This window comes from Callospermophilus lateralis, chromosome 6 (genome assembly GCF_048772815.1).
Source record: "Callospermophilus lateralis isolate mCalLat2 chromosome 6, mCalLat2.hap1, whole genome shotgun sequence".
Taxonomy (NCBI): Eukaryota; Metazoa; Chordata; class Mammalia; order Rodentia; family Sciuridae; genus Callospermophilus; species Callospermophilus lateralis.
Genome location: NC_135310.1, coordinates 75,338,813 through 75,349,457, shown reverse-complemented (window position 1 = coordinate 75,349,457; position 10,645 = coordinate 75,338,813). Strand labels below are relative to the sequence as shown.

The following is a 10,645-nucleotide window of genomic DNA, read 5'->3' as shown; positions in this document are numbered from 1 at the left end:
GATGCCAATGATTAAAAGAGTTCTGAATGGAAGGAACATAAACTTAGATCAGGCTAAATTATTGATATTGGCCCATTTAGCAGAGATTCTAGATGTAAAGTAATAGCTCAGTGTTTAAAAGGGTACTAATAGTTTGTGTGGCTGGTTGGCTGAAGTATGGGTTCAAAGATGGCCTATTATAAACGAGCTGGAAATGCCTGACATCCTTTGATTTACTGTTAATGAGGGAATTCAGAGGCTCAGAGAGATTGGAATGCTAGAATAAATCTGTCATGTACAACCTTTCTCCCCATACTTGGAGGGTCCAGAAGTTGTACCCTTCATCAAAACTATAAGAAACAAATTTGTGAGGTGTCATCAGCATCCTTGAAGAGCTCTGTGGTTGCTTTTCTTTGCATGCCAGACATTACTGTGGGAACTGTGGTCTCGGGGAGGAAGGGGCCAAGTGGCAGCCCTCAGTTGCCAAAGACAGGGTGATCATAGTTACCATAATGGACAGCAAAGGGGAAGAAGTGGATGCAATGTTCTGACTTGTATAGTATAGATCTCTGGCATTGTCTAATTAATCATAGTGTCTCTAGAAGCCAAATAGATGGAAAACCCACCAAATTCTTACTTGACTAATATAAGGAGGAAAATTCCAGGGCAAATTTACAAAAGTCTGCCCTAGATCATAACAACAGAGAATCATGACCCCTCAACCACTTCCCAGATATGAGTCAATTACAGATTTAGAACCCCTTGAATTAAGGGGAGGCCAGGTCCCCTTGTGGAAGGACCCTGGTATAGTACCAAAAATCTGGTTTTTTACTGTTAATCTTTCTCCCATCCTTCCCCAAAGGGACCTAAGGCCTTTTACCAGGGTAACTGTGTATTGGGGAAAAGGCAATGATCAGAACTTTCAGGGACTACTAGACAGCTCTGAATTGATTTCAGGAGATCCAAAACATCATTGTGGCTCTCCAATAAAAGTAGGGGCTTATGGAGGTCAGGTGATCAATGGCGTTTTGGCCAAGGTCTGACTCACAATGGGTCCAGTGGGCCCCCAAACTCATCCTGTGTTTATTTCCTAGTCCCAGAATGTGTAATCAGGATAGATATTCTTAGCACTTGGCAAAACTCCCACACTGGTTCTCTAACCTGTGGAGTGAGGACTGTTATGGTGGAAAAAGCTAAATGGAAGCCTCTGGAGTTTCCTATACCTGGGAAAATAGTGAATCAAAAGCAACATCGCATCACTGGAGGGATTGCAGAGATTGGTGCCACCATCAAGGACTTGAAGGATGCGGGGCTGGTGATTCCCACAACATCCCCATGTAACTCTCCTGTTTGGCCTGTGCAGAAGATAGATGGGTCTTGGAGACAGTTGATTATCATAAGCTTAATCAGGTGGTGACTCCAGTTGCAGCTGCCGTACCAGATGTGGTTTCTTCACTTGAGCAGATTAATACATCTCCTGGTACCTGGTATGTGGCTATTGATTTGGCATGTGCTTTTTTCCTCCATCTCAGTGCATAAGGACCACAAGAAATGATTTGCTTTCAGCTGGCAAGGCCAGCAATACACCTTCAACTGTCCTTCCTCAGGGGTATGTCAGCTCCAGCACTGTGTCACAGCTTAGTTCACAGAGACTTGTTCATCTTTCTCTTCCACTATTACACTGGTCCATTATATCGATGACATTATGTTGATTACTGAGCAGGAGGTAGCAATCACTTTGAACTTGCTAGTGGAGCATTTGTGTATCAGAGGGTGGGAAATAAATCCCACTAAAATTCAAGGGCCTTCAACTTCAGTAAAGTTTCTAGGAGTCCAGTGGTGGGGCCTACCGAGATATTTTTTCTAAGGTAGAGGATAAGTTATTGCATCTGGCCTCTCCTACAAATAAAAAAGAAGCACAACACCTGGTAGATTTGGGAAGCAGCAGATTCCATACATGGGTGTTATTTCAGCCCATCTACCAAGTGACTAGAAAAACTTCTTGTTTTGACTGGGGTCCAGAACAGGACCAGACTCCTATGCAGGCTGCTCTGCCACTTAGACCATATGACCCAGCTGACTCAATGGTATTTGAAGTGTCAGTGGCATTGTCTGGAACCTTTGTCAGGCCCACATCGGTGAATCACAGAAGAGGCCATTGGGATTTTGGAACAAGGCCCTGCCATCATCTTCAGATGTGGCAGTTATGCATAGGCTCAGTGTTGAGAGCCACAGCCGAAGGGGCTCCAGCAAACTTTCAGACTACCAGCTGATGATTGGCTCACAGCAGCCCCAGCAATATCTAGCAACATCTAGCTGATTGGCTCCTCTGCGGTGATGCTCATTGGGCTGTTTCCCTGCCCTTTCAGACCACGGAGCTGCTCATTGGGGGACTTTTTTGGCTCCGCCCATGCGACCCAGCCAATCGGCCTCAAGAGCAGGAGGATTGTGGGAGGAAGAGGTTGTTGGGGTGTGTGGCTTGTGGGAAGCTGGTGGTGGCAGTTGGGCTCTGAGGGTTTTTTCCTGAGGAGCTGTTTTGTTTATCTTGAGTGGTTCTAAAAATAGAGTTAGTTTCTTTTGACAAGTGGCTCCTGAATTGTGCCCAGCCAGACTGCGGCATTTGGTGGCTCGCACGGGGAGCGACTGAGGGTAAGTAAACCGCTCGCCCCTGAGGGCAGGGTGAGAAGATGGGGAGCCATTTTAAGATTCCTCTTTTGTTTTGCTTCATTTTTGTTTTAAGTTGCCTGTCCCTGGAGATGAGTGAGACGGAAGAAAAACCGCTCACTTCTGAGGAAAAACTATTTACGTCTGAGGAACAGATAGGGAGAAAGGACGGATGCACATGTCAGGAGGATAGAAAGGCTATAATGAATTTTTGTTGTTCCATTTTTATTTCATTCTGTCTCGGTTTTGTTTGGCGTCATCTTGTTGGGTTGTATTATAGTAGAAATACGGGATCAGAAACTAGTAAAAAACAAACTGAAAGAGTGTTAAGTAAATTGTTAGAGGAAGAAGGCATCCCAGTAAAATCAAGAGCAGTCAGGGCATACGTTGATACAATGCAAAAATGTAGCCCATGGCTTTTTAAGGTGGAATTGTTAAATATATCACAATGGAACCATCATGGTGAAGATTTAAAAAGAATAGAAAAGAACAGCCCAGGAACTCTGCCAGCTGGCACATTGGCATTGTGGGCATTGGTATCTGGTTTTCTTAGTCCAAAACCTTCAATTCAGACAAAGGTAGAGGAAGGAGAAGACATATTGATTCAAGTAAATGAGGAGGTCTCTCAAGTTAGTCAGAAAGAGGAAAAGATTCAAGTAAAAGAGAAGGTCTTTCGAGCTAATCAGACAGAGAAAGAAAGTTTAGAACAGAAAAAGCCATCAGGGGGAAAGTTACAAAAGGAGACTGCTACTAAAACCTTTCTATCACCAGAGGGCTTAAGTGTCCAACCAACAGCACCACCTCTACAGGAGACTGCTACTAACACCTTTCTATCACCAGAGGACGTAAGTGTCCAACTGACAAGGCCACCTTCATATGCTGAGAGGCCCCCAACCCCTGCAGTGGATAGTTCAGATCCTGAGACAGGATCTCAAGTGTTAACATGCCCTGTATTTGAGGTAGGAGGGCAGCGAATTTACCATACTTTAAATTTCAAAACAGTGAAGCAGCTAAAAGAGGCTGTAACAACCTATGGTCCTCAAGCACCCTTCACTGTAAGCTTGGTCGAATCCATTACCAACTTGAACATGACGCCAGCAGACTGGGCTAATATGTGTAAAGCTGTGCTAAATGGAGGACAATACCTGTTATGGAAGGTTGCCAATGAGGAATTTTGCAAGGAGACGGCTAGGCGAAATGCAGCAGCTGGTTATCCTCAGAGAAATCTAGATATGTTGTTAGGAAAGGGACCTTATGAGGATCAGCAGCAACAAATTGCATATGATCCTGGTGTATATTTACAAATTGCTGTAGATGCAGTTAAGGCATGGAAGACTTTACAAGGACATGGAGGTTTACAAGGTCAATTATCTAAGATAATACAAGGAACTAATGAATCTTATGCTGAATTTGTAGATAGGCTTATTCAAACAGCTACCAGAGTTTTTGGGAATACAGAACAAGCAATGCCATTAATAAAACAACTGGCTTATGACCAAGCGAATCGTTGGTGCAGAGATATCATTAGACCATGGAAACATGAAGATTTAAACACATATATTAAATTATGTAGAGACATTAATGAACAAGAGCAAGTCATGGCAGCTGCAGTAAAACAGGCTTTAGATGCCAGAGACATTAATGAACAAGGGAAAATTGTGGCAGCTGCAGTAAAACAGGCTTTAGATGCCAGAGACATTAATGAACAAGGGAAAATTGTGGCAGCTGCAGTAAAACAGGCTTTAGATTCCAGGCCAAGAACATGCTACAATTGTGAACAAACAGGACATTTTAAAAGGAATTGCCCCATAGGAGGAGGGTTTAACAAAACTAGGTATCAAAGGAGTAGAATACCGGGTATTTGCCCACGATGCCGTAGAGGGAGACATTGGGCTAATGAATGCCGTTCTCAAACCACCATAGAGGGTACTCCATTATCAAAAAACGAACAAGGACCAAGTGTTTATCCACGATATCGTGGAGAAAGGCATTGGGCTCCATTGCCAAAAAATGGACAGGGGGGCCCAATGCTCCGGGGCCCAAAACCACAAATATACGGAGCACTGGAGGAACCCAGAAACCCCATCAGGGTAGTGCCCAGGACACATTGTCCATCAGATCCCTCATCAGACAAACCAGAGGGAGCGCAGGGTTGGACATCTGCGCCTCCGCCAGATCAGTACTAACTCCAGAGATGGGAGTTCAAATCATTCCCACAGGGGTGAAAGGACCTCTTCCCAAAGGAACAGTAGGCTTATTATTGGGACGCAGCTCTTCTACTCTAAAAGGACTTATGATAAGTCCTGGGGTAATTGATCCCGATTATGAAGGTGAAATAAAAATTATAGCCAGTTCTCCAAATGGTATATCAGTAATTTCACCAGGAGATAGAATAGCACAGTTACTAATAATACCAAGCCTACATGATAAATTTTCCAGTCGTGCTATAGAAAGAGGTTCCAAGGGATTAGGCTCCACAGGTGTAGATTGGGCTATGCTGTCTTTAAATTTAGATTCTCGCCCCATGCTAAAACTAAATATTCAAGGACATGAATTTAATGGGCTACTGGATACAGGTGCAGACCTTAGCATCATCTCTCATCAAGAATGGCCAAAACATTGGCCATTACAACAAGCCACTCAAACGCTTCGAGGCCTAGGAGTGGCGATTAATCCCCATGAAGTGCAATGGTATTAGATTGGAAGGATCCTGAAGGATGTGAAGGAACTATACAGCCATATGTATTGGATCATCTTCCTATAAATTTATGGGGACGAGATGTCCTAGATCAATTAGGTTTGACATTAACAAATAACATCAACCAAAATGCACCCACTATTATGACTAGACAAGGTTTTAGGAAAGGAAAAAGATTAGGAAAACAAGAACAAGGTATAGCAGCACCAATACAAATAGATCAAGGAACAGACAGACATGGGTTGGATTTTCAGAAAGGGCCACTGAGACAATAAAAATTACTTGGAAATCAGAAAGACCAGTATGGGTTCCTCAGTGGCCCCTGACTAAAGAAAAGATACTAGCAGCCCATGATCTGGTCAAACAACAATTAGCAGAAGGACATATACAACCTTCTGTATCTCCCCATAATACTCCCATTTTTGTCATCAAAAAGAAATCTGGTAAATGGAGATTATTGCAAGATTTAAGAGCCATTAATAATGAGATGGTTATTATGGGACCTGCTCAATCGGGGATTCCTCAATTGTCTGCTTTGCCAAAAACTTGGTATGTTTTAGTTATAGATATTAAAGATTGTTTTTTTCAATTCCAATTCATCCTGAGGATAGTCCACGTTTTGCATTTACTATCCCTGCACTGAATCATGAAGGTCCTGATCAGAGATATGAATGGAAAGTACTCCCTCAAGGGATGGCTAACAGCCCAACTATGTGTCAAATTTATGTTAACAAAGCAATCCAGCCACTCAGAAATCAAAATCCTGAACTACAAATATTTCACTATATGGATGATGTATTATTAGCACACAAAGCTAAAAAAACATTGCTAGACTGTTATGCCACACTTACAAACTTATTAAAAAATTATAATCTAGAGATAGCAGTAGATAAAGTACAATTAAATTTTCCAATTAATTATTTAGGAGTTCTATTATCCTCAACCATGGTCCGTCCACCAAAAATTCAAATACGAGTAGATCAACTCAAATCACTTAATGACTTTCAAAAGTTATTAGGAGACATAAATTGGATAAGGCCTTATCTAGGTATACCAACAGGAGAGTTGGGACCTTTATTTGATATCCTAAAAGGTCCATCAGATCCAAATTCACCCCGAATGTTAACGCCTGAAGCAAGAAAGGCATTAAAAATCATTGAAACATATATGGAAAATATGCATTTGGATAGAATTGATATAAGTTTGCCTTTATTATTTATTGTACTACCAACAAAAAATATTCCTACAGGAGTATTTTGGCAAGAAGGCCCATTATTATGGATACATTTATCTTATTCTCCTAACACTATTCTTACTAGGTATCCTGAGGCTGTAGGACTGATCAAACTTTTACATTTTTAGTACCCAAACAATCAGCTCAAAAGGTAGAGCTTAAGGCAGTATTACAGGCTTTTGTGATGTTTAAAAATTCTGTATTTAATTTATTTTCCGATAGTCAGTATATAGTTAATGCTATAGTATCCCTTGAAGATGCTGGTAGGATTTCCCCTTCCTCTACTATTTTCTTTTTGCTTTCCACTATACAAAGTCTAATCTGGGACAGAAAAGATTCATTCTTTATAGGACATATCAGGGCACATACAGGATTGCCTGGAGCCCTTAGTTTGGGCAATGATTTAGCAGATAAAACTACACATGACATACATATTTTCTCTACACTAGAAGAAGCTATAAATTTTCATAAAAAGTTCCATGTCAATGCTAATACTTTACAAAAGCGTTTTAAAATAACTAAGGAACAAGCTAGACAAATAATAAAACAATGTCAAAATTGTGTGACCTTTTTACCACAAGTTAATCTTGGAGTCAATCCTAAAGGATTGATACCTAACCATATTTGGCAGATGGACGTCACACACTTGCCAGAATTTGGAAAATTAAAATATTTGCATGTTACAGTTGATACTTCTTCTGGATTTTTGATGGGCTCCCTTCATGCCGGAGAAAAAACTAAAGATGTTATAGCTCATTGCTTACAAAATTTTGCCACTGTGGGAGTTCCAAAACAGTTAAAAACAGATAATGCCCCTGGTTATACTTCTACCTCTTTTAAACAATTTTGCTCATCATTTGGCATTACTCATATAACAGGAATCCCATACAATCCACAGGGACAAGGCATAGTTGAAAGAGCTCATCAAACTATTAAAATGTACTTATTAAAGCAAAAAGAAGGAATTGGGAAGGGGTATATATTCCCCAAAGATAAACTTAAAAATAACCCTTTTTACTCTAAACTTTTTAAATTTGGATTCATCAGGGCTTAGTGCTGCGGAAAGGCACATGTGTCCAAAAAATGTATATAAGCCCAAGGTACTTTGGAAGGATATTCTAACAGGACAATGGAAAGGTCCTGACCCAGTAATTGTCTGGAGTCGGGGGTCTGTTTGTGTGTTTCCACAGGGAGAACAGCAGCCGATTTGGATTCCAGAGAGATTAACTAAGGTCCTGACCCAGTGATTGCCTGGAATCGGGGGTCTGTTTATGTGTTTCCACAGGGAGAACAGCAGCTGATTTGGATTCCAGACAGATTAACTAAAGCGATTTCTACAGACCAAAAAGAAGATATGATATCCAGAACTCCAGTTTGGTTATTCTTACATCTACGACAGAACCAGAATGCTTTTTTCAATATCTATTTTATTATTGCCCTTTCCCATATATTTTTTTTTTTTGAGCTCATACAGACCTAGGTTAATGTTTTGCTGATCAGTTCTATTTTTTGACTATAGAGTTTTTAAACATTGCAATGGAGATTTCACCTGTAAAAAGTTATAAGGCCTTTACTATTATGTTATGTGTCATATGTATTATGTGTGCACACTTGTGTTTTGTGTTTGAACGTACGTATGTCCATATGTCATATATGATGAGCGCTCATGAAAAAATGGATCCAAATAATTTTTTTTTTATTCACGTGATTTAAATGGTTTAATTTAAATTGGGTAAACAGCTGTTGAAGATTGTTTTAAAATGTGAACAAAAAAGGAGGTTAACAGATCTGTTTGTTTACTTTCACCTTTCCTTTTCACTATATTTAATAATTCTCTTAAAGATAATGTAAATTGTTAAGAAAATTGTTTTCTTTTAATGCCTTCTGGAACGTTACATAATTTTTTCTTTAGCCATTATTGCCAGAATTCCTATCTTCAGTGAAGACAATGTAAATTGTTAAGAAAATTGTTTTCTTTTAGTGCCTTCTGGAATGTTATATAATGTTATATAATTTTTCTTTAGCCATTATTGCCAGAATTCCTATCTTCATCCCAGTGCATGAAGACAAAGATAAAACCAATCTACAGCTTCTGCAATAGCCATCACTGAACTGCTTGCAGAACTTGCCTGGACTATATATCACTTATATGCATTGTGAACTCACTTGTATGCATTGTGAACTATCTGTTGGTGCAGCAACTTCTGGTAGTGTTGGGGTATTTATGCTGATGGTGTCATCGGTGGTACAATTTTTCCAAAAGGAGCCGTCAGCTGGCTTGGTGTATCTTCCTCCCTTCTGTTTGTCATGATCGTTCAGCTAAAATTTGGGGGCCAACAGAGGTGAGGCAAAGAACCTCACCCCCCCGCTGGTACGAAGACCTCTACACAGGTGTGGCTGTATACTGGACTGGTAGTCAATGACGGGTAAGATCCAATTACTATGGTACCAACCTAAGACAGGAGGCTGACGCCTTGAGGTCAGCTCATCCAATAACGGGTAAGGACCATATGTACTATTGGACAACCTAAGGCAGACACGGTCCCTAAGCCACATGCTTCTTGTTTAAACAGAGAGGGGGAGATGTTGAGAGCCACAGCCGAAGGGGCTCCAGCAAACTTTCAGACTACCAGCTGATGATTGGCTCACAGCAGCCCCAGCAATATCTAGCAACATCTAGCTGATTGGCTCCTCTGCGGTGATGCTCATTGGGCTGTTTCCCTGCCCTTTCAGACCACGGAGCTGCTCATTGGGGGACTTTTTTGGCTCCGCCCATGCGACCCAGCCAATCGGCCTCAAGAGCAGGAGGATTGTGGGAGGAAGAGGTTGTTGGGGTGTGTGGCTTGTGGGAAGCCGGTGGTGGCAGTTGGGCTCTGAGGGTTTTTTCCTGAGGAGCTGTTTTGTTTATCTTGAGTGGTTCTAAAAATAAAGTTAGTTTCTTTTGACAAGTGGCTCCTGAATTGTGCCCAGCCAGACTGCGGCAGCTCAGCAGCATGGACTTCCACTCACCAAGGCTGGTTCTGAGTGTTCAATTTGCCAGCAGCAGAGACTGATGCTAAACCCCTAATATGGCATCATTCCCTGGGGAGATTAGCCAGCAACCTGGTGGCAGGTTGATTATATTGGACCACTTCCATCATGGAAGGGGCAGCTGTTGTCCTTATTCTGGGTATGGCTATGCCTTTCCTGCATGTAGTGCTTCAGCCAAAACCACCATCTGTGGATTTACAGAATGCCTATCCATAGTCATGGTATTCCACATAGCATTGCTTTGGACCAAGGAACTTACTTCACATCCAAAGAATGAGGCAATGGCTCATGCTCATGGGATTCATTGGTCTTGCCATGTTCCCCACCATCCTGAAGGAGCTGATTTGATAGAACTATGGAATGGACTCTTGAAGATGCAGTTACAGTGCCAGCTAGGTGGCAGTACATTGCAGGGCTGGTGCAAGGTTCTTCAGAAGGCTGTCTGTACTCTGAATCAGCATCCACTATATAGTACTGTCTCTCCTATTGCTAGAATTCATGGGTCCAGGAATCAAGGAGTGGAGACAGGAATGGTACTACTCACCCTTAACCCGAGTCACCCACTAGGAAAGTTATTGCTTCCTGTCCCTGCTCTTTGGGCCTAGAAGTCTTAGTTCCAGAAGAAGGAATGCTTCTGCCAGGAAATACAACAATGATTTCATTAAACTGAAGTTAAGACTTCCCCCCTGGCCACTTTGAGCTCCTCATGTCTCTGAGTCAACAGGCTAATAAGGGAGTTATGGTACTGGTGATTGAGCCAGATTACCAAGGGGACATTGGACTGTTATTTCACAATAGAGGTAAGGAAGCATACTCCCGGAGTGCAAGAGATCCCTTAGGGTGTCTCTTTATATTACCCTGTCAATGGGAAACTACCATAACCCAATCCAGGCAAGACAACAAATGTCTCAGGCCTTTCAGGAATTAAGATATGGGTCACACCTCCAGGTAAAGAACCAAGACCTGCTGAGGTGCTTGCTGAAGGTAGAGAGAATACAAAATGGCTAGTAGAAGAGTCATAAATACCAACTATGGCCATA

The 10,645-nt window shown here is 41.6% G+C and overlaps 1 pseudogene; it reads left to right on the top strand.

Moving 5' to 3' along the window:
- Positions 1–689: 689 nt before the first annotated feature.
- On the top strand, positions 690–10,210 carry LOC143401896 (uncharacterized; annotated as a pseudogene).
- The last annotated feature ends 435 nt before the right edge of the window (positions 10,211–10,645 follow it).